Source organism: Schistocerca serialis, chromosome 2, assembly GCF_023864345.2.
Source record: "Schistocerca serialis cubense isolate TAMUIC-IGC-003099 chromosome 2, iqSchSeri2.2, whole genome shotgun sequence".
Classification (NCBI taxonomy): domain Eukaryota; kingdom Metazoa; phylum Arthropoda; class Insecta; order Orthoptera; family Acrididae; genus Schistocerca; species Schistocerca serialis.
This window is the reverse complement of record NC_064639.1, coordinates 132913092-132936978: the sequence shown is the minus strand read 5'-3', so window position 1 is coordinate 132936978 and position 23887 is coordinate 132913092.

Sequence of the window (23887 nt, the reverse complement as noted above, 5' to 3'; positions counted from 1 at the left end):
GCGAATCGAGCCGTCTACTGCCTGTAGAATCTCTGGAACAGTTCTGGAGCGAATGCCACGAAGTGGTTCCTTCATCTTTGGAATCAAATCAAAGTCACAAGGACGTAAGTCCGGGGAGTATGGTGGATGGTACAGTACCCAGTCCCATCGAGAATCCACAGCTTGAGCTGTATGCGCCCGCGCATTGTCGTGTAAAATGATGGGTGGGTTGCGCAGAAAGTGTCGCCGATTCTTTCGCAAAACTGGTCCAGGTGATGCTCCAAAAACGAACAGTAATACTGTGCACTGACGGTCTGCCATGGAGGAATGTAATGCGTTAGGATAACACAATCACAGTCGTACACGGGAATCACCAAAACTTTAGACCGCTCCATTCGCACCATCAACAGAACAGGCTCTGCTAGCCGTATACTATGCCTCGTATGTGCGTCAGAGAACGCAACAGGCCGGACTTCAACAGCCTGCACCCAGTGACGTAAACACAATCGAGGCGGCTGGGCGAATGGCTAGTGAAATGCGTAAACCCTTGACGCAACCAAGAACATACTCCCAAGAGCCCACAAGGTTGAGATGCTGGACAATTGTCCCTAGCGCCGCGCATGGAGAGTGATGTGGCAGGTGGTCTGTGGGTGCCTCCGTTGATTCTCACTAACGGGACAGCTCCGGCACTTTTTCTTGGACACGCTACACGGAATTACAGCGTTGCTAGAGCCTCGGTCCTCACATCGCATTTCTGTTAAATCTATTGGTGGGACTAGGTTTTGTTGGATACACCTTTGTCTTGTGTTGGGATGAGGAACCGCATGCCGACCACCTAGCACGGCATTTTTTCTTCACCCTGTATAAATGATTTGGGAGACCATATGAGCAGCCATCTTAGATTGCTTGGAGATGGCGCTGTCATTTACCGCCTAGTAGAGTCATCAGAGGATCAAAACCAACTGCAAAATGATTTAGACAATATATCCTTATGGTGCGAAAAGTAGCAATTAACCCTAAATAATCAAATGCGTGAGGTCATTCATATAAGTACTAAAAGGAATGTGTTAAATTTTGATTCTGCTAAACAGCTAGGAACTACAATTAGGAACAAATTAAATCGGAACGCTCATATAGATATTGCTGTGGGGTAGGCAAACCGTACACTGCAGTTTGTTGGCAGAACACTCAAAAGATGCAGCAGGTCTACTAAACATACTGCCTATGCTACTCTGCTAGTGTATTGCTGTGTACTGTGGCATAGGATTGATGGGGGGCACCGACAAAGTTCAAAGAAGGGCAGCTCGTTTTGTGTTTTCACGAAATAGGGAAGTGTGTGTCAGACGTGATACGCGCGTTTGGGGCGGCTGTCATCAAAACAAAAGCTATTTTTGTTGCGGCGAGTCCTTTTCGCGAAATTTCAGTCTCCGTGTGCTGTTCGAGAGTGAAACGGTAGTGTAACAGAGGAAAGTGGTTCGATGAACGTAAATATGAAATGCAGAATAGTGATGTAGATGTAGATCATGCCAGAGGAAAATTACCTAATGGATCGACTAGTAAAAGGCAACTGCAGTATTACAGAATGTAGCTAAATTTTACGTCTCACTAGGACTATCCTCTCTTGTGTTATTAATCGCAAAACTATTATTCCAAGAAACATGGTGTAGCGTATTTGACTGGTATAAATTTCTATCTAACGATCTGGCAACACAGTGTAATTCTTGGGTGTCCACTTTACTTTCATTGTCTTGCATTCTTATACTGCGATAGACATCTGCTACTAAAAATCACGATGTTCAGATTCACATATGTTGTGATGCTTCGGAATAAGCACATGGCGCAGCCCTGTAAACACTATGTCATCAAAAGTATCCGGACTCCCCCAAAATCATACTTTTTCATATTAGGCGCATTTTGCTGCCACCTACTGCCAGGTACTCCATATCAGCGACCTCAGTAGTCATTACACATCGTGAGAGAGCAGAATGGGGCTCTCCGCGGAACTCACGGACTTTGAACGTGATCAGGTGGTGGTGGTGGTGGTGGTGTGTTGGGGCTTATGGGCGCTCAACATCGAGGTCATCAGCGCCCTGACACACATTAAAAGGAACGAATGTGGGCAGACCTAAGAAAACTAAAGCACACACTCAAAGAAAGCAGGAAAAGAAGGAAAATGCTACGTAAGAAAGTACAACCTAAGGAAAGGGGAAACATAGCAACAATAATGTCACAGGAAATTGTTATTGGCTGGCCGATTGGGTGTCACTTGTGTCATACGTCTGTAAGAAAGATTTCCACACTCCTAAAAATCCCTAGGTCCACTGTTTCCGATGTGAAGCGGAAACGTGAAGGGACACGTGCAGCACAAAAGCATACAAGCCGACCTCGTCTGTTGACTGCCAGAGTCCGCCGACAGCTGAAGAGGATTGTAATGTGTAATAGGCAGATGTCTATCCAGACCATCACACAGGAATTACAAACTGCATCAGGATCCAATGGAAGTACTAAGACATTTAGGCGGGAGGTGAGAAAACTTGGCTTTCATGGTCGAGTGGCTGTTCATAAGCCACACATCACGCCGGTAAATGCCAAACGACGCCTCGCTTGGTGTAAGGAGCGTAAACATTCGACGATTGAACAGTGGAAAAACGTTGTGTGGAGTGACGAATCACGGTACACAATGTGTGCAATCCGATGGCAGGGTGTGGGTATGGCGAATGCCCGGTGAACGTCATCTGCCAGCGTGTGCAGTGCCAACAGTAAAATACGGAACCGGTGGTGTTATGGTATGGTAGTGTTTTCCCAGGAGGGGGCTTGCACCCCTTGTTGTTTTGCGTGGCACTATCACAGCACAGGGCTACATTGATGTTTTAAGCACCTTCTTGCTTCCCACTGTTGAAGAGCAACTCGAGGATGGTGATTGCATCTTTCAACGCGGTAAATGCACAGAGTCCTGACCTTAATCCTATAGAACACCTTTGGGGTGTTTTCGGACCCGACTTTGTGCCAAGCCTCAACTTCGTGCCAGGTCTCACCGACCGACATCGACACCCCTCGTCAGTGCAGCACTCCGTGAAGAAAGGGCTGCCATTCCCCAAGAAACCTTCCAGAACCTGATTCAACGTATGCCTGCGAGAGTGGAAGCTGTCATCAAGGCTAAAGGTGGGCCAACACCATATTGAATTCCGGCATTACCGATGGAGGGTGCCACGAACTTTTAATTCATTTTCAGCCAGGTGTCCAGATATTTTTGATCACATAGTGTATGTATTTCAATTGTCTATCTGTCAGGTAAGCATATGGATTTAGTTCCATTCCCACTGGTTTAACACTGCTCAAAGTATTCTAGTACATATGGACGTTTCTTAAGTGGTGATTTTCATATGTCGTTAACTTTTACATCACGTGGTCCGTTATAAGAAAACTATAAATTTATCGTTTGTCATCGTTTATTGAAGTGCTTATTAATAGTCAGGAATTCCGCTAAAGCATCTTTCATTTATATTCATCCCACAGTCGTTCATAAATCTAGTACAATTTGTGAGTTCCAGACATGTGGTTGCATATTCATACTTGAAACCGTACTTTATTTGAGGAAGAACTTTACTACGAATTCTACCTTGAGTGGAATTATCAGTTAAAACGAAAGCAACTGTCATCAGCAGAAATATCTTAAATTCTATGCATGGTTTTACAGCCCGTAAGGTAAGTTAGCATTGTCGAGACTTCTAGAATCCGTGTTGCTGGAGTTTATGTTCGGCATAAGTATATTTCGTTTTATTTGTGGTTCAAAATGGTTCAAATGGCTCTGAGCACTGTGCGACTTAACTTCTGAGGTCATCAGTCGCCTAGAACTTAGAACTAATTAAACCTAACTAACCTAAGGACATCACACACATCCATGCCCGAGCCAGGATTCGAACCTGCGACCGTAGCAGCCACGCGGTTCAGACTGAAGCGCCTAGAACCACACGGCCACAACGACCGGCTTTTATTTGTGGATAGGCGTTAGGCTTTCAATACGAGGTTGTAAATCCTAATATCATGTTGTCTGCCCTTAAGGGCGGTCGCATCTAAATTTCTCTATCATACTAGGAAAATGCCAGGTGTAATCACGATTTTAGATTCATTTAAATATTTTTTCATGCCCGATTTATTTTCCACTGCGTAATGAAAGCATCTCCTACTCCTTAATATTTCAACGAAACCGTAATTAGATTGCGTTAATAATTATTTGTGGATCACAATTTTGTGTGAAAGGCGCACACTTCTAGGGCATTTTACTGAAGTCATATATTTCGCGTATTCAAATTTGGAAATTTGTGGTAAGGACTATGGGACCAAACTGCTGAGGTCATCGGTCCCTAGGCTTACGCACTACTTAATCTAGCTTAAACTAAGTTACTCTAAGGACAAAACACACACCCATGCCCGAGGGAGGACTCGAACTTCCGACGGGGTGAGCGGCGCGAAACTTGACAAGACGCCTAAGACCGCGCGGCTACCCTCGCGTACTCAGTTCACTTCAAAGAAAAGGTAGGAGGCTTTTAAACTGAATATTATCATTGTGTGGTACCTCGTTTTACCATACGGGAGATCAAATAATTGATGCGTCTTGAAGGGAATGATTAACGAGCAGCTGAGAACAGATGCCTGTGTGTTCTCTGTAGATTGATCCTGCAGTGTGGGAGTGCAAGGAAGTCGCAGTTAAGACGTGGTAGAGTGCTTATTGATGTTCCAGCCAGCATTATGTATCAGTTTAAGGAGCCGGCAGCACTCAGAATTTATGCAAGGCAGCGTGAACAATAAACCACTGGGAATAGAAAAATTTCCCAACATTGCGAAACATCCTACATTAGAGAGGAACTAAGCAAGTGGACTGCTCAAAACTGCCACCTCCATAAGTTTTAGAGCAGGGGAATATGTGCAGTTAAAAGGAATCGTTCGTTTTAGGTAATTAAACACAGTTGATTTTTCCACAGAGAAAGAATGAGGACTGGGAGAAGGCAAACACATTGGTGGTGCAGACTCTGTAAGTGGCAATGGTGTCGTATGAATTTGGGCTGCGGGAGAACGAGAACAGTATCGCATTCCAGCAAATACCCATTCTGCCGAAGGAGTTGTAAGACATTTCAGCTGGGTAAGGTGAGAGTGACTGAGTGGATAACATTGTGAGGCAATGTGTAAGGGTGGTTGCAACAAGGCAGAAATGAGTGGCATCTTTCAGGTGAAAGTAGGCTACTTTATTTCTTTTTAATATCAGGCAGAAACATATGTAGAGAATAAAGAGAATGAGTGGTGGTTAGCATACGAAGGGCTTTCAGGAAGCATTATGTGGATGATGGGGAGCAAGACTTTGGGTCCAACGTCGACCAGTAGAATGGTACCACGCGGGCATGCAAGCTGTCCCAGAAGATGGCGTAAGGCCGTCGCATTGAACATAGATTATGTTGAAAAATAGAGTTTTGTAACCAAAAGAGTGGGGATTGATATGATGTAATGAATAGTGTACTAAATGGGTAAGAAACAGACAAGTTACACTTGTCAGCATTTATGACCATTATGTAATAATTAATAACTCTTTGCTAAAAATTCCTTAATTTCCATGTGGATATTCAATGGTTTAAAAATGTAAGTCTTGGCATCATACAACATGCACACCCAGCTACACAATTTACAAAGAGGTGCTCCAGATGAAAGAAACAGACCACACTATTGTAAGAGAAAGACACGTGTATAACGATGACACGTAAGTTATGCCAGTTCCTCTCAAGAAAGAAGCAGAGCCAGTTCAAAATGCAAACGAGGATGACGGTGCAAAAAAATTCTAAACATTAATGCTGAGAATCACACGCCAGTATAGTTCAAGGAAAACGACTGGGTTTCATATGGTAAGGCACAGATTACGCACAGATCATAGGTGAGTCAAAGACGTAAGGACAGATTACTCACTGAGCAGAAATGAGTCACCGACAGACACATGTCAGAGAGTAGTCGTAGATAGGATCACCAGAGTACAGAACAACATCCTGAAAGGGTACGGTACCGCCCGACATTGAAAATAGGTACGAAATACTTCATTATTTTTGTCAGAACAACACTTTTTTTTTGTAAAATAACTCAATTTCAATTAATACAGCGAAGCCGGATACCAGTGTGGGAAAGAATGACAATTTATTTATTTAATTGATCACATATGCACTCCGACAAAGTAAATCCCTACATCCAGTTTGGTGAGATCTGTGAAATGAATGAATGTATGGTCGTCTGTTAACCGCAGATAGTGAATGTGAATATATGATCATCTTTGAGTCGATCCTTTGGCCACCTTTGGTGGGACCAAAGAGATGAAATTTACCAGAGCTTTGGACGCCTGAAGTGTGGCTGACCAGTACGATAGCAAGGTGCTTCCCCCACCTCGACAGAAATGGGAGAGGACCTAGAGAACTGCCATGTTTCGGCACTCTGCCGCTGGATCTTGTGCTGTTAAGACCTGTTTTAGTTGTGCTTCGTAATGTTGAAAGAGTGGAGACATGGTATGCATGTGGAATATTTAAGAGTAGTTTGAAATAATAATTTCTCTATTTCAGGAACTTTTGTGGGGAGAATTAAATGTCAGGCAGGTAATATTAAAGGGATTGTAGTAATCTTCAGAAATGACCAACGGTCACAATGAAACCACGTGTAGCAATAAGTTGAAATACTTCCGTGTGCTTAAGTTAAGCTGAATTACTAGCGTGTGTACAATAAGTTGAAATATTTAAGAAATAGCGTGTGTACCATAAGTTGAAATATTTGAGAAATGGCGTGTGCAGGACTTGAAATTAGAGACGAGTACTTCCACGTGGTGAGTACTGTGTGAGTCTCAATCTGTGTATGAGACAAAGGATAAAGAGAAGTACTTGTCCATGGTATCAGTAGAGAACTCACGTGTGTGATGAATATGTTCTTAATGTTACTTTGCATGATATGATTCCGTGTGATGCTAGATTTAAACTCTGAGAGAGAAGCAAGGTGAGTCGGCCGTCTATCCAGCAACGCCACTTGGCTTGCATTGCACAGGAAGACGTGCAAATATCTCCAGAGTTCATAGTAGGAAAGTGGAATTATGAAGTGGGGCAGTGTCGTGTGAAACTGGGATAAATATTAATTGAAGTGGGAAAGCTGAAAGTGATAATGTTGTGACTATTCTCTGTGTAGTATTTCATGTTGTAGTGTGGTGTATGTCATGTAATTTGGGTATGTGTGGTTTGCATGGGAGAGTAGCGAAGTAGTTTCAAAAGATTAGTGGGTTATGCTTGTTCCTTCAGTACCGCTCGGTCTGGGGGAAAGTTTAGTGATGATGATTGTGAGAGTCGAAGTGTGAGGTATAATAAAAGATCCACCATCCTGTCCAGAAAGTGCACTGTAGCGTTAAAAATAATTACGAGACCATAATATAGAGATTCACCATTGTAAAGCCATGCCCACTGGGCGGAATTTCTCATGTGTTATTGTTGTAGGTTATAGAATTTGTGTGTTTAGGTTAGAGAATTTATCGGAATAAATAAGATAGTGAAAAGAAAAAGATTGGTGGACTTTTCCTTCGAATTGTATGTTGTAATAATGTCCCGAATTTATAATGTGTGCGCCATTCATATTCAGTGCGGTGGCCACGTGTTGATAAAAGCCGTTAAATAAAAGACAAAAAGAAAATGTGGTATTGCCAGTGCGTAGTGTACAGTCAGAGTTCTGTAAATTACTGATAGTCAGATTCGTGTTTCCGTTGCATATTAATCATATAGGAGGATAACTTGTAACTTAAGTGTGAGTACTAGAGTTCATGTTACTCGATAAATTAAGAATGAATCCACTCGCTTGGCAGACCACTCATCTTGCAGGCCTGACTGCTTGATGCCACAGTATGAGCAAGGCATGTGGGTGCCTCTCATAATTTCGACCCTGCCAGGATTCCGTTTCTGCCAGGATATTTTTTTGCCAGGATATTCTGCCAGGATATTTTTTTTGCCAGAATTTTTTGCTGTTAGGGTTTGCTGTTAAGATTTTTTTTTTGGTGGAATATATTGTGATAGCGCTAAGAAGTAAAATTTTTTTTCTGTTTGCAATTTCTTTCTGCATTGGTGAGGATCTTTTATTTTTTATGTAATTAATTGCTATATCGTCCAAGGCTGGAAGATCGTTGTATAATTTTTTTTGCATAATGTCCTTAGTAACTAGGTCACAGTCGAAAAGTGTAGTCACCATGGAGAATAGTGATTCTAGGGTGAATGTAGCAGTGCAGCAGGAAGTAGCTGTTGACCATGGGCTAATGAGCGGGAACGACAAACACTCGGAAGGGGCTGAATTGTTCAGTGGACCGCTGCTAGGTGATCCTTATGCGGCGGGCTTTGTCCACAATCGGGGGCTTTTCCCGACGACGCGGGCGAGCCGGGACTAGGTCAGGTATGCAGTGAAAGTGCAGCTACCCTTAGCGTAGCTACAGTTTCTCAGGCGAACGTGGTGAGCGCACCGAAAGTAGCAAATGACAGTGTGCTACTGCAGTTTTTACAGAGGATGGATAGAGATAATAAGGAGAGAGATAGGGAGACTAAGGAAAGATTGGAAGCAATGGATAGGGAGACTAAGGAAAGATTGGAAGCAAATAAGGAAAGATTGGAAGCGATGGATAGAGATAATAAGGAGAGAGATAGGGAGACTAAGGAGAGAGATAGGGAGTTTAAGGAAAGATTGAAAGCAAATAAGGAAAGATTGGAGGCAATGGATAAGGGAAATAAAGAGGCAATGAGGAAGCTACACACAGTTATCGATGAGCGTCTGTCCGCAGTTAATAATCGGTTAGATGAGGGGTAGAAGAATCTGGGTGCGTTGAAGCAAGTATGTGATGCCGTGAAAGAAAAAGCCAATAATTTGGAGGTACGAATAAGTGCAATAGAGAGCGATATTACAGAACATAGGGGCGTGTGGCCGGATGAGCGAATCAAAGAGATAGTGGAGGACTTACTTGCAGATAAACAAGGGGCATTAGACAGCGTGAAAGCTCAAGTCACACGGCAGGAAGTGGCGCTAAATAAACACAGGGATGAAGTTGCGGAGGTAGTGGTCAGAATGAAAACGATTAGCGCAGATGTAGAAAAGATCAGTATAAGAGGCGAAACAGGCTCTGACAGTACGCAGCGAGAGGTCTATGGCGACCAGGAGGAGATACAATCACTATTACAGTTTAAAGAGGCACAATTAGAAACAAATAGGAAACATAGGGAAGAACTAGCACAGTTGCAATTAGCGTGCAGAAGCGAAGGTGAAACACCACCAGGTAGACTGCAGAGGGAGAGTGAGATAAATTCAAAAAACGAAAATAGGCAGAAAGAGGAAGACGAACTCAGAGAGTTAGAAGAACGGTTGTGTCGGATAAAACAGATGGCAAACCCAACTGGGTATAGTCCAAGGTCGGAAAACATAAATGCGGAAGAAGAATGTAGGAGGCACTTCGTGTCGGTACAAACGTACACTTGTTTTCCGGATCCTGATAATCACCAACATCCATGCCTGTGGCTGTCTCAGTTTCAAGATTCATTACCTTCGTCGTGGGGACCGCTCCTCAAAATGAAGTTTGTGTGTAACCATTTGAGGGACGAGGCTAGAGCGAAAATGCAGGAAGTCATTAAAGACTGTAGTAGCTACAAGATATTTTGTGACAAGTTTTTAAATGAATTCTGGTCGAAAAGTAAGCAGGACCAGGTTAAGCAAAGCATATTGATGATGCCAAATTGTAACGAAGGTGGTATAAGAGATCCAGTGTCGTGCTATCAGGAAATGCTGAGACGAAATAGGTATTTGGATGTGCCATACGAAACTGGGGAGCTCATTAGGATCTGTATAACTAAGTTGCCAGTGGGATTGCGCAGAGATATAGTGATAGGAGGCAGAGGCTTAGACGATTCTTCGTCATTTCAGCACTTGTTACAGGAACTTGGTAATGAGAGCAACATCGTAAACGGAGCCACGACTCATAGGTCAGACAGAGTCGAGGATAGACACTATCAGAATAACAGGAGAGCATGGAATCCTGGCATTTCATTCTTGTCATAATGGATTGAAGGATAGGAGAAACTAATCCAACATATCAGCCCTTAGCATCTTGCCGTAAAACACATGCAGCTGGCACTGAAAATTGTCTATGTAGCAGACATACTCTACTAATATGTAGGAATGCAAATACCATACTTCTGATCAGAGAATAAAAGACCAGTAATGCAATCTGTTAGGCTGGTCTCTCAGAGCAAAAATTTGCAAATTTTTATTTCGAACAGTGATGTAAAAGGGACTGTTTCCTCAAAGAAACCAGTTGCTAAAATGTTATGTAATAATGCCAATAAGTCCAGTTTAATTAGTGCGATTTGACTATTGCAGGTACTTAACACGTAATGTAAAAAGTCAACATGTGATCGAAGTTTTTAAATTAGATGCCATCTGATCTATAGTATGTCATAGTCGTGGTGACAGTTATAATGAGGTGCTGTGTATGGTTGTTCGGAATCTGGTGTTAGTGAAAGAGGCCACTAGCACCAAAGTTTCTAACACTTGGGCTGTCCCATCTCTCCCAGCTTGTATATTCTCTGCACACATTTAATTTTCATGTAAGCTTAGATTCCTAACTAGCAAATTCTTTACTGTGTATAGTGGACCATTCAGAGTGAGGCGGAATGTCCATGAAAATGCTGTACTGATTGAGACGAACAAGGGAAAACAGTCCCGTGGGCTTCATCACATTTCTAACATCAAATTATGGAAAAGTTAAGGATAGATCGAAAGTAGGCAATCTATGGTAGATAGTCAGTGTATTTATTTGTGGTGTGTAACGTTGTGCAGGGTAAAATCGAACATAAGAATTTTCAGGCGGGATGTCAGGAAGTATGATGGAATAGACTGGTCGAATGAGTCATGAACAGGAGTCGACAGAGTGGTGTATGTACGTATTTTTTGTCATATGAATAAGGATCAAGCAAAAACGACGTGATGATTAATGAGTGGATAAAGATGGTAGATAGAGAAACGACGTGATAAATAGTAATGGATAAAGGTGATATATATAAGGAGAGAAGCGACGTGGAGCAGTGTGATTAATAAAGAGAGATTCGACGTGATGAAACAGTGGTAAGTAGAAGTGAGTAGAATTGAATAATGTGGAGATGTCTTAGATGTATGTTACAGAGAGGCCGGTGTATGTTGCAATCGAGATAGATGCGAATGGCGAAGGAAGACCAGGAAATGATGGAGTAATGGACGGACGGAGAGCCGAAATACGAATGAAGAGATGAGGACAACTGCACAACGTGAAAGGACATAAAGGGAGTATGAGATCCAGATGGTGAACGTTGTGGAATACTGACGTAAGATGTAATATAAGTGTAAATCTAATTCATACCATAAGATACGCAATTTGGCAAAAATAATTTTTGTTGTTGTTGTTGTTGAAGCCTGGTACCAGTATAACTAATCAAAACGGTACCAAGAATGTGTACAGTTATTTTGCAGGATGAATAATTTGTGTATTTTTTGTTCTTAGATGAAATGTCGCAATTCTAAGTGATATTTAGCAGGAGGAATAATCGGTGAAGTGAATGCAGAGGTAAGCCGATGGAGAGAGGTGCCAGAGTGAAAGGACGAATTCGGAGACTGGAAAGCTATCTCCGAAACAGCTTCATGTGTTATGTGGTTGAGTATAAGGGAGCATAGGTATGGTATGTTGTCGTGAGTGTGGTGGTGTTAAGGTTAGCTGACTTCTAGACCTATTCTGTTAGCGTATTAATGGATTGAATGAGAAGGAAAATGTGATGTCTGGTGAGTGAGAGTCGTAGAGTAGTGTGATCAATGCGCACACTCCTGTAAAGTGGATGCTACCGATCCATAACTAAAACATTATTGTGTATTTTTTGAATTGGATGAACCTCGATGTCAGGTCAGCATCTGACATGTGGATGGCACATACGTGTCCTAGAAATGTTCTTATATATAATAAAATGTAAAATGTATAAAGAGGTACTAATTTCAGTCTGTCAAAAACACAAAGGTGCATTGTATGTTGTAGATTTAGAGTCACCAGTTTCTAAAATGTTTATTGTGTTAGGGTGTTAAAGTAGTTTACTATTTAATAACATGTGGTAGGTAATTGAGAGCTGTGTAGATTATTTCTTATTGTTTTGTTAGAACCCTTTAAAGGGGTATTAATTTCAGTCTGTCACAAGCACAAAAGTTCATTGTATATTGTAGTTTTAGAATCAACAGTTTCTAGTATTTTCACTGTGATAGGATGTTAGAGTAGCCTACTATTTGATATTGTAATTATGAGCAGTATAGATTGCTTATTACTCCTTTTTTTTTTTACACTTTCATGTTTTGTATGAGGGACGACAGGTACAATCAATAGCACAAGTGTGGGCTGTATATAGAAAAGGGATAAATGTTGATGTTGTATGTGTAGAAAACTAGGGGGTATGATTTTATGTTTCTTTTAGGACAAAGATTCTTTTATTACCAATGTATCTAATAGATCATACATGTAATCAATGAGTATTTAAATATATCCTTTTGTCTGTAATGTTGCGAGATGCACGGAAGGGTCTGACTGATTGGGTGTCGTAACGCCCATACCGCTAGCGGGCCGAGCTGAAGTCGCCATGGCGACGGGCGACAGAGCCGCGGCACTTCCCACTCCACTGCCGGTTGGGGTACACTCCACGCGCCCGCTACAGCAGGTCAACGGCCTGGGGCGACACGCACGTACCACTGGCCATTCATAAGTTCCGCCACCCTTACGAGTGGGGAAAGTATCCTGCGGAGGCAACAGCGGGTGGTTTCTTCTGCTCAACGGGGCGCGCAGCGGCGCCACGACAGAACGGACGATGCGCGGCAGAGCCCGGCGGGCATTTGTCACCAGCAACTATCAACTAGTACTGGACTGTGGAGCCGTGAAGCAAGATGACTGCTCGTTACGTCTCGATAAGGTGGAAAGTGAAGGACTGGTGTTTCCACGTTGTGAGTGGTGGAAAAGATTTTGTCGTTTTGTTTTGTCTTGACCACTGGACGGTGGGATCCATAAACTTTTGGCAGTGACTTGTTAAGTGTGCTTTGTGAATTGCATGTGGGACGCTTGGTATACTTGAAGAGGACAGTTGTCGTTTGGTGACTAATTATTGTATGAACACAAGAAACTAGAGTGGGACATTGACATTTGCGTCTGTAGTAGGAGACATTTCTTTAATTGGTGCGGGAATAAGTGCTGTTTGTTGGAACTTACGAATTATAATTACACCATGAACTGAAAGGACAGAACCATGGGTAATAGTAGTGGTAGGGCCATTTCTGGACGACCAGATTCGTGTGGATGGTGCGCTGAGAGTGACTATGACATTTGTGTTTAATGTGAGATACAGTTTACTGTTCAGTGCGTGTTCAAAATGCCGATTTGAGTGACTTAAAGACTTTCATCCGGGTAACCATGGGAGAGCTTTGACACCGAGACATTGTTTCTAGGGAACCTGTCAGCAACTTATTTGACCCCAAGAAAAACACAGAATGAAATGTTTCCGTGTGACTCGCAAGATAGGGGACAATGTATTTGTAATTGTGTAAATGTTTTTTTTATATGTTTCATTCCTGAAGGGACAGCAAGTGTAATTGTATTTCGTTAACATTTGTGTTTAGAATAGTTAGTGTTTTTTTTTGTTTGTTTGTTCTGGGTTATCAAGTTCACGTAGCATGTTTATTAGAATCTTTGGTACAATGATGCTTTAATTATTAGCCAGTGGCGTAATACTAACGTAGCAGCTCTTGTTGCATTGGTCAGTAAGGTTGTCACAGGGGACAAGAGTTTGCATTGCACAACAAAATATCGGAATTAACTGATGTAATTTGATGTCGTGGACACTAATAATCTTGTTGGTGTGTTGACTGAAGCCACTTATTTGCATTATCACAGTGGTGATATTTCACATTAAAGTGTAACGAAGGCTAGTCGAAATGCAAGTTCTTGTCGTCTAAATGTGTGACAACAGAGAAATGAGCAGTAGAGTAAGATACGAGAGCTACTGGTGGATTCAAACACTTATTGGTAACTATTTATTGCGTGTATTGACATGGAGCCTGACTTCTATGTGTAACTAGTATACGAAATTTTTTCTTTTGTCTATTTTGTTTTGTATTTAGACATTGCCGTGTAAAGATTATTACAACGCAATTTATGAATGTCAGATTACTTGTTCCGTGTTTGGACGGTGACCTACTTAAAATTTCATGAGTACAATTAGTATTTTTTTATTTGTCATAGAATTAGTGAAGTTTGGATTACTCATAAAAATAACGAAGATCCCAGTAACTAAGCAAATTTTTATCTCAACATTATTTTTTATTCGTATGATGTAATGCTTTATTTGTCATTTGGATTGTTGTAAATATGTATGTGTACGTTACTCCGGATTGTGGAGAGTACAATAATGCAACAACTGTGTCAATAATTTGGTAAAGTAACAGCATTTGGTCGTCTATTTGAGGTCACCAGGAGCTAAGGTCTCCTCCTGGTTGTTTTGATGACTTGCTACGTTTGTTCTAATACACTTTTCTTAAAAAAATGTTCGGAACTACCCTCGCATTGCAAGGATAGTACCGTGCCATTTTTTTCTGCATGGGTAGCCGGTGGTGAAACGGTACAGTACCGCCCGACATTGAAAATAGGTACGAAATACTTCATTATTTTTGTCAGAACAACACTTTTTTTTTGTAAAATAACTCAATTTCAATTAATACAGCGAAGCCGGATACCAGTGTGGGAAAGAATGACAATTTATTTATTTAATTGATCACATGTGCACTCCGACAAAGTAAATCCCTACATCCAGTTTGGTGAGATCTGTGAAATGAATGAATGTATGGTCGTCTGCTAACCGCAGATAGTGAATGTGAATATATGATCATCTTTGAGTCGATCCTTTGGCCACCTTTGGTGGGACCAAAGAGATGAAATTTACCAGAGCTTTGGACGCCTGAAATGTGGCTGACCAATACGATAGCAAGGTGCTTCCCCCACCTCGACAGAGATGGGAGAGGACCTAGAGAACTGCCATGTTTCGGCACTCTGCCGCTGGATCTTGTGCTGTTAAGACCTGTTTTAGTTGTGCTTCGTAATGATGAAAGAGTGGAGACATGGTATGCATGTGGAATATTTAAGAGTAGTTTGAAATAATAATTTCTCTATTTCAGGAACTTTTGTGGGGAGAATTAAATGTCAGGCAGGTAATATTAAAGGGATTGTAGTAATCTTCAGAAGTGACCAACGGTCACAATGAAACCACGTGTAGCAATAAGTTGAAATACTTCCGTGTGCTTAAGTTAAGCTGAGTTACTAGCGTGTGTACCATAAGTTGAAATATTTAAGAAATAGCGTGTGTACCATAAGTTGAAATATTTGAGAAATGGCGTGTGCAGGACTTGAAATTAGAGACGAGTACTTCCACGTGGTGAGTACTGTGTGAGTCTCAATCTGTGTATGAGACAAAGGATAAAGAGAAGTACTCGTCCATGGTATCAGTAGAGAACTCACGTGTGTGATGAATATGTTCTTAATGTTACTTTGCGTGATATGATTCCGTGTGACGCTAGATTTAAACTCTGAGAGAGAAGCAAGGTGAGTCGGCCGTCTATCCAGCAACGCCACTTGGCTTGTATTGCACAGGAAGACGTGCAAATATCTCCAGAGTTCATAGTAGGAAAGTGGAATTATGAAGTGGGGCAGTGTCGTGTGAAACTGGGATAAATATTAATTGAAGTGGGAAAGCTGAAAGTGATAATGTTGTGACTATTCTCTGTGTAGTATTTCATGTTGTAGTGTGGTGTATGTCATGTAATTTGGGTATGTGTGGTTTGCATGGGAGAGTAGCGAAGTAGTTTCAAAAGATTAGTGGGTTATGCTTGTTCCTTCAGTACCGCTCGGTCTGGAGGAAAGTTTAGTGATGATGATTGTGAGAGTCGAAGTGTGAGGTATAATAAAAGATCCACCATCCTGTCCAGAAAGTGCACTGTAGCGTTAAAAATAATTACGAGACCATAATATAGAGATTCACCATTGTAAAGCCATGCCCACTGGGCGGAATTTCTCATGTGTTATTGTTGTCGGTTATAGAATTTGTGTGTTTAGGTTAGAGAATTTATCGGAATAAATAAGATAGTGAAAAGAAAAAGATTGGTGGACTTTTCCTTCGAATTGTATGTTGTAATAATGTCCCGAATTTATAATGTGTGCGCCATTCATATTCAGTGCGGTGGCCACGTGTTAATAAAAGCCGTTAAATAAAAGACAAAAAGAAAATGTGGTATTGCCAGTGCGTAGTGTACAGTCAGAGTTCTGTAAATTACTGATAGTCAGATTCGTGTTTCCGTTGCGTATTGATCGTATAGGAGGATACCTTGTAACTTAAGTGTGAGTACTAGAGTTCATGTTACTCGATAAATAAGAATGAATCCACTCGCTTGGCAGACCACTCATCTTGCAGGCCTGACTGCTTGATGCCACAGTATGAGCAAGGCATGTGGGTGCCTCTCAATCCAAACAAAGTCCCAGAGTTCGTCTGTGGGAGACACCATACACAATTAAAATTTTATGTTATATATTTAGAATGGAAAGAAGTAGTCTAACAAACACCAAATTTCTGTTTTGGAAAGTGAGATAGTTACCATCATTTCGTACAGACTTCAAATAATAGTTAAGATTAACAAAAATTGCATGCCGTATATTTGGGATCACCAATTTAATATTGGAGGGCAGCGTGGGTGGAGGGTAAAAATCGTAGTGGGAGGCCAAGAGATGAATACACTAAGCAGATTCAGAAGGATGTAGGCTGCAGTAGGTACTGGGAGATGAAGAAGCTTGCACAGGATAGAGTAGCATGGAGAGCTGCATCAAACCAGTCTCAGGACTGAAGACCACAACAACAACAACATATTTGCAACCAATGAGTACGGAATGCATGTTTCGTTTCAAGAGTTGGTGATCAACAAACGTTAAATTCTCATACGAACAAAATGGCAAAACAAATTAGTTACACATTCCTGAGCTAAACCATTATGACAACCTTACTGGCATGATTACTTCTTTGGAACGCTATTCACCGGCGAATCTGTGTGGCATGAAACGATAACTTCTTGCTAGGTTTCCGGAGATATGTGGCATCAGATGACGAGTCGGTTTTTTACCTAAAGTTATGAAAAAGTGGCCCTGTTAATCTGGCATCAGTAAATCGTAGCCCCCAACAGGAATAACGAGTGAGGAAATCCTTAGCTACGAAATTAAACAGTAGTCACAATAAATTCAGTTTATTACAAAAAAATTCACATTAAAACATCTGATAATGACCGTATCAAACTATTAACTTGGCAAATCTGGGCAGTTGATTGGTGATCTCGTTCTGATAATCGTGTCTCAGAATAAAACTATCATTCGAGAAGTTTTACCGTGAATGATGAAATATTACTATTAGAAGACAGCTAGTGCTTTAGGGTACGCGTTTGCATCTGTGACCGGAATTGAAAGCTTACTGAACGTAAAAAACTGCAAGCTAGTCTTCAGGGTGAAGCTTAAAAATTACTGAAATCCGTAGTAATGCTAAGTTTTAAACATGGCTGTTACTCAGCAACCGTATACTGATTTCGACATAGGGTTATACAGCCAGCTAGTTGTACAAAACTATTAGATACACTGACCTAGGTTTTGACACCTACTAAGGGTGTCTTCATCAGAATGAAATTTTAATAAATCCTATAAAATAATACATAGAAAATTAGGTATGACAAACATATTCACTAAGATGTCAATTTTCATGACGTATGAAGGTTACTTACGTAAAATTACGTTTGTAAAAAGCAGTGGTCAGGATTTAGAGTAGCTGTGCTCAAGCCAAAAGTGAAATAAAACGTTCGAGCCTTTGCCACGCGTGCACAACTGGGAACATCAGACTGATCGGCGCAGCGGCCTGCATTGCTGCCACGAAGACAATTCGAGTTGCGCCGTGTATCATGTGCGTGCAGTGACATGTGCTCATTTGAAATATTATAATAGAAATAATTGAAAAAACGACAGTTAATTTTAAAAGACAAAATATAAGGGAAGAGCGCTTAATGTCTTTTGAAAATACACAGTAGTCAACCAGATTAAGTATGAGTCATCTGTTAGGCTTTACAGAAATTACTGTTACGTAAAAAATGAAATGATATAGAAAAATTTTGCAAACAGCTGTACAATCCAGAAAATGTTTGCATGAAGGTAACTTTAGCGGCACATATCTACGAGATTCGAAGAAAGTGATGTTTCGGAACCAGAAGCAGGAAAAATATATTAAAAAAGTAGATGAATCAATATTCTGGAAGCAGTCATGTAGTTGTAACTGTTCGTTGAGGACGAGGCCATCGTTCTTAGAAATGTGCTTGAAACCTCCAGTTCTTTGAGTACATCGAGCCTATGATCTTTCTTTTCTCTATGTGAAATGCAAAATTCTCCAGCGCATTTTGGTTTGTGTCCGGAAATTAGCAGATTGTCAGCAAAAGTGGGATTGCGTACATTAGTGCCCCTTTTTCTCTACAAATGTTCTTTGTACCTGACACTTAAAGTTCTTCCTGTTTGTCCTATATAAACGGGACACGAATCACGAGTGATTTTATACACTATTGAATTGTGTATAGGAGCAGCTGTGGACTTGAGATTGTGAAGGAGATTTCTTCGCAAGTTCTTGTTCGTGGAAAAGGCAACATTGAATACATATTTTTTTTTTCTTTTAGAAGACGACGAATTTTATACGAAATAGGGCTTATACATGGAATTGAGAAAACACTTTTGTAGTCGTTACTGTGAGAAATAGCACGGCTGGGTAAAGTGGTCACTTTAGCGCTAGTTTTAACTTTGGAGGTCTTGTCAACTAAAATGACATCATAGCCGTTATTAACTGCAATAGTTTTTATTATGTTCATCTCTTCATTAAGCTTGTCAGGTGACTAAGGTAGCCTACAACAGCTGCACGATGAATGGCTTAATGGAAAAATGCTTTCTTATGGGAATGAGGATGTACTGAACTAGCGGGTAGAATTTGATCTGTAGTAGTGGCTTTTCGAAAATTGCCGAAAAAAGTCCATTGTTGTCAATAGCAATACTGAGATCCAAGTAATTAAGCTGATACTCGTTGTTTTATAATTGACAAGTGAAGCTGAGTTTTTCACGAAGACCATTCAAAATGTTAAACAAATGCTGAATCCCTTGCCGGGAAACACTGTATACGATCAAAATGTCGTCTATGTACCAATCATAAGACAAACTACCAAGATCAGTAGCTGAAAAATTATTGAAGAATTTCTCTTCCATCGAATTAATGAAAATGGCGGCCGAAATGCTTGCCAGTGGGTTACCCATTGCCAGGCCGTCAGGCTAAAGGTATAATTTGCCATTCAAAACAATAGCCCGAACGTGTAACACGACGTAAGAGGCCCGGGGACTGGCTAAAATACACAAATTGGCAGTCAGAAAGAGAAACACTGCTTTGCTGTCGATAACCCACCTCAATGGACATAGAAAAAAAATATTTTACTACTATTTGCAGCAAACTAATTGTACCAGTGATTTGTTCATCATAAATATCTTTTTTAAAAGTACATATGTTTTTTCTTGTACGATATCAGTGGTTGTTTGAATAGGGACGTTAGTATATAGGTTCGTAATACCTCATGAAAACAATTTAGTATCTTTGTCACACTGCAGACCTTTGATTTTACTGATTAGATTTTGACTGTTGGCGACAGAATAATTATTTCGAGAAACAAAGGACTTTTTTATTTTTTCTTGAAGAGATCTTGCTAACTCATGATATGCACTGTTCATACTGTTCACAATCGGACGTATCGGATCGTTATATGTATTGTATTGTATGTTTACCCGGGGACCTAGAAACGACGGAGAGGCTCCGTCCCTGCCGCAGCCGTAGTGGTTCACAACCCCACGACGACTACCGCAGTCCACTTCACCCTTCCGCCGCCCCACACCGAACCACTCTTTCAGGGTTATTGTGCGGTTCGGCCCCCGGTGGACCCCCCAGGGAACGTCTCACACCAGACGAGTGTAACACCTATGTTTGCGTGGTAGAGTAATGGTGGTGTACGCGTCCGTGGAGAACTTGTTTGCGCAGCCGACATAGTGTAGCTGAGGCTGAATAAGGGAACCAGCCCGCATTCGCCGAGGCAGATGGAAAACCACCTAAAAACCATCCACAGACTGGGCAGCTCACCAGTCCTCGACACAAGTCCGCCGAGCGGATTCGTGCCGGAGACCATGCGCTCTTTCGCACGGCTAACCAGGCGGACATCGGATGGTTACTTTTATGTACTTTAAACTGGGAACACAGTTTTGGGGCTTTGGTTTTATGCGTAGCGCTGTTAACGGCAAGCCTAATTTCTTTCTGTATCATGGGGATCTGATCCTCATCTACACTCCTGGAAATTGAAATAAGAACACCGTGAATTCATTGTCCCAGGAAGGGGAAACTTTATTGACACATTCCTGGGGTCAGATACATCACATGATCACACTGACAGAACCACAGGCACATAGACACAGGCAACAGAGCATGCACAATGTCGGCACTAGTACAGTGTATATCCACCTTTCGCAGCAATGCAGGCTGCTATTCTCCCATGGAGACGATCGTAGAGATGCTGGATGTAGTCCTGTGGAACGGCTTGCCATGCCATTTCCACCTGGCGCCTCAGTTGGACCAGCGTTCGTGCTGGACGTGCAGACCGCGTGAGACGACGCTTCATCCAGTCCCAAACATGCTCAATGGGGGACAGATCCGGAGATCTTGCTGGCCAGGGTAGTTGACTTACACCTTCTAGAGCACGTTGGGTGGCACGGGATACATGCGGACGTGCATTGTCCTGTTGGAACAGCAAGTTCCCTTGCCGGTCTAGGAATGGTAGAACGATGGGTTCGATGACGGTTTGGATGTACCGTGCACTATTCAGTGTCCCCTCGACGATCACCAGTGGTGTACGACCAGTGTAGGAGATCGCTCCCCACACCATGATGCCGGGTGTTGGCCCTGTGTGCCTCGGTCGTATGCAGTCCTGATTGTGGCGCTCACCTGCACGGCGCCAAACACGCATACGACCATCATTGGCACCAAGGCAGAAGCGACTCTCATCGCTGAAGACGACACGTCTCCATTCGTCCCTCCATTCACGCCTGTCGCGACACCACTGGAGGCGGGCTGCACGATGTTGGGGCGTGAGCGGAAGACGGCCTAACGGTGTGTGGGACCGTAGCCCAGCTTCATGGAGACGGTTGCGAATGGTCCTCGCCGATACCCCAGGAGCAACAGTGTCCCTAATTTGCTGGGAAGTGGCGGTGCGGTCCCCTACGGCACTGCGTAGGATCCTACGGTCTAGGCGTGCATCCGTGCGTCGCTGCGGTCCGGTTCCAGGTCGACGGGCACGTGCACCTTCCGCCGACCACTGGCGACAACATCGATGTACTGTGGAGACCTCACGCCCCACGTGTTGAGCAATTCGGCGGTACGTCCACGCGGCCTCCCGCATGCCCACTATACGCTCTCGCTCAAAGTCCGTCAACTGCACATACGGTTCACGTCCACGCTGTCGCGGCATGCTACCAGTGTTAAAGACTGCGATGGAGCTCCGTATGCCACGGCAAACTGGCTGACACTGACGGCGGCGGTGCACAAATGCTGCGCAGCTAGCGCCATTCGACGGCCAACACCGCGGTTCCTGGTGTGTCCGCTGTGCCGTGCGTGTGATCATTGCTTGTACAGCCCTCTCGCAGTGTCCGGAGCAAGTATGGTGGGTCTGACACACCGGTGTCAATGTGTTCTTTTTTCCATTTCCAGGAGTGTAGCACCGAAATATTATTGTCCTCAAAAAACTGTAAACTTTTAGATACATGTTCGTTCTGAGTAGCAATAATTCCCTTTGTCAGACTTCGTTACAAGGTCATTGTTTTCTTTTAGCTTGACATTAATATTGTTAATAAATTTCTTATCACATTGTGATGAAGACACCCTTAGTAGGCGTCGAAGCCTAGGTCACTGTAAGTAACAGTTATGTGCAACGGTTGGCCATATAATCCTAAGTCAGTAGTAATGCTTTGATTATCCCAACGGGTCGTCTCACTGTCGTGGCTAGACCTCACCATGTTTATATGCAAATGCTCAAAGGCTCAAATGGCTGCACAGTCGATCACTGGTTTTGCACCAATAACCTGCCCCGAGTCTAAGTGCAACTCACCCCAGCCTAACTCCCACAGCTCATCTGCTCAAGGAGGCGCCTGGCTGCTCTCTGGGCGGTGGCAGACCTTGGTAATAAAAACAAAGCCTTCCAATGAAGTCTAATGATGAAAGTGGTTCTGTTCTGTCTGCTTCCGAAAAGGAGGACTTGGGTTTTCGTTTTGTCGTTCTCTTCGTCGTATTAACTGAACTACATATATTCTGAGTGACGACCGGTAAAAACATGTCTTGGAAGAAACTGGTCCCCTCTCTGTCTCTAATTTCGGGTGGTTAGTCAGTGAAACGTTTCCCAACGTTTGGTGCTAAGAAACTGCGTACTGATCTACCTCTATCTTTTTCTATGGCCATTGAGGTGGGCTCTCGCAGGAAAGTAGTGTTTATCTTTCTAACTGCTAGTTTATTTATGTTAGCCAGTCCGGAGCTCGGCAGCATCTCATGCTCACAAAGGTAGCTTGACTGTGGGATCTCACTCCACGTTTCGACCTTTATCTCCTGGAGGAGGTGTATTTCGAAGAAATCCCCGTTCTCTACGTTTTTCTCACAAACGTGTCTCTCTGGACCTCACTAAAGAAGGCGTTTCCTCCTTCCCAATTATAGCCATTCTGCTAGCGTCCCTACGAGAGATGCTATTTTAGCGACTGGTACCCTGTGGAGTCTCCTCAAAGGAAAGCTGGTGAGCCAAGGGGTGTTGACAAGTGCGGTCGACGGCTGGTCCCTTCCGGGAACTCGTCCGGTTCTCGTCCTCTCAGCCTGTGTGACCCAATCGCATATTCTCGCTTGCAGCTCAACTTGACATGTTTCCAAAGTAGCCTCTAATTAGGACTGAACCGTACAATACGGTATAAGAATGTAAACTACACTCATGCTCATAAATTAAGGATAATTGCAGAATGTGGTGCCACACAACATCGCACTACACAAAACTGGCGCTAATAGCATAGGGACATAAGGAACACACACGACACGGATCTGTAAGTCCACGGTATTGGTGATAAGTTGAGAAAACCGTCCCGAAACACATGTGCTACAAAACGCCACTGTTTCCTGTGCATGAACCCCGACATCAATACGGGATATGATCACCATGCACACGTACACAGGCCACACGACGGGCTGGCATACTCCGGGGTACAGCATCCCATTCTTGCACCAGTGCCTGTCGGAGCTCCTGAAGGGACGCAGGCGTTTGAAGACGTGTAGCGATACGTCGACCGAGAGAATCCCAGACGTGCTCGATGGGGTTTAGGTCTGGAGAACAGGGAGGCCACTCCATTCGCCTGATATCTTCTGTTTCAAGGTACACCTGCACGATGGCAGCTCGGTGAGGCCGTCCGTTATCATCCATCAGGAGGAAGGTGGGACCCACTGTACCCCTGAAAAGGCAGACATACTGGTGCAAAATGACGTCTCGATACGCCTGACCTGTTACAGTTCCCCTGTCAAAGACATGCAGGGGTGTACGTGCACCAATCATAATCCCACCCAACACCATCAAACTACGACCTCCGTACAGGTCCCTTTCAAGGACATTAAGCGGTTGGTACCTGGTTCCTGGTTCACTCCAGATGAAAACACGGTGA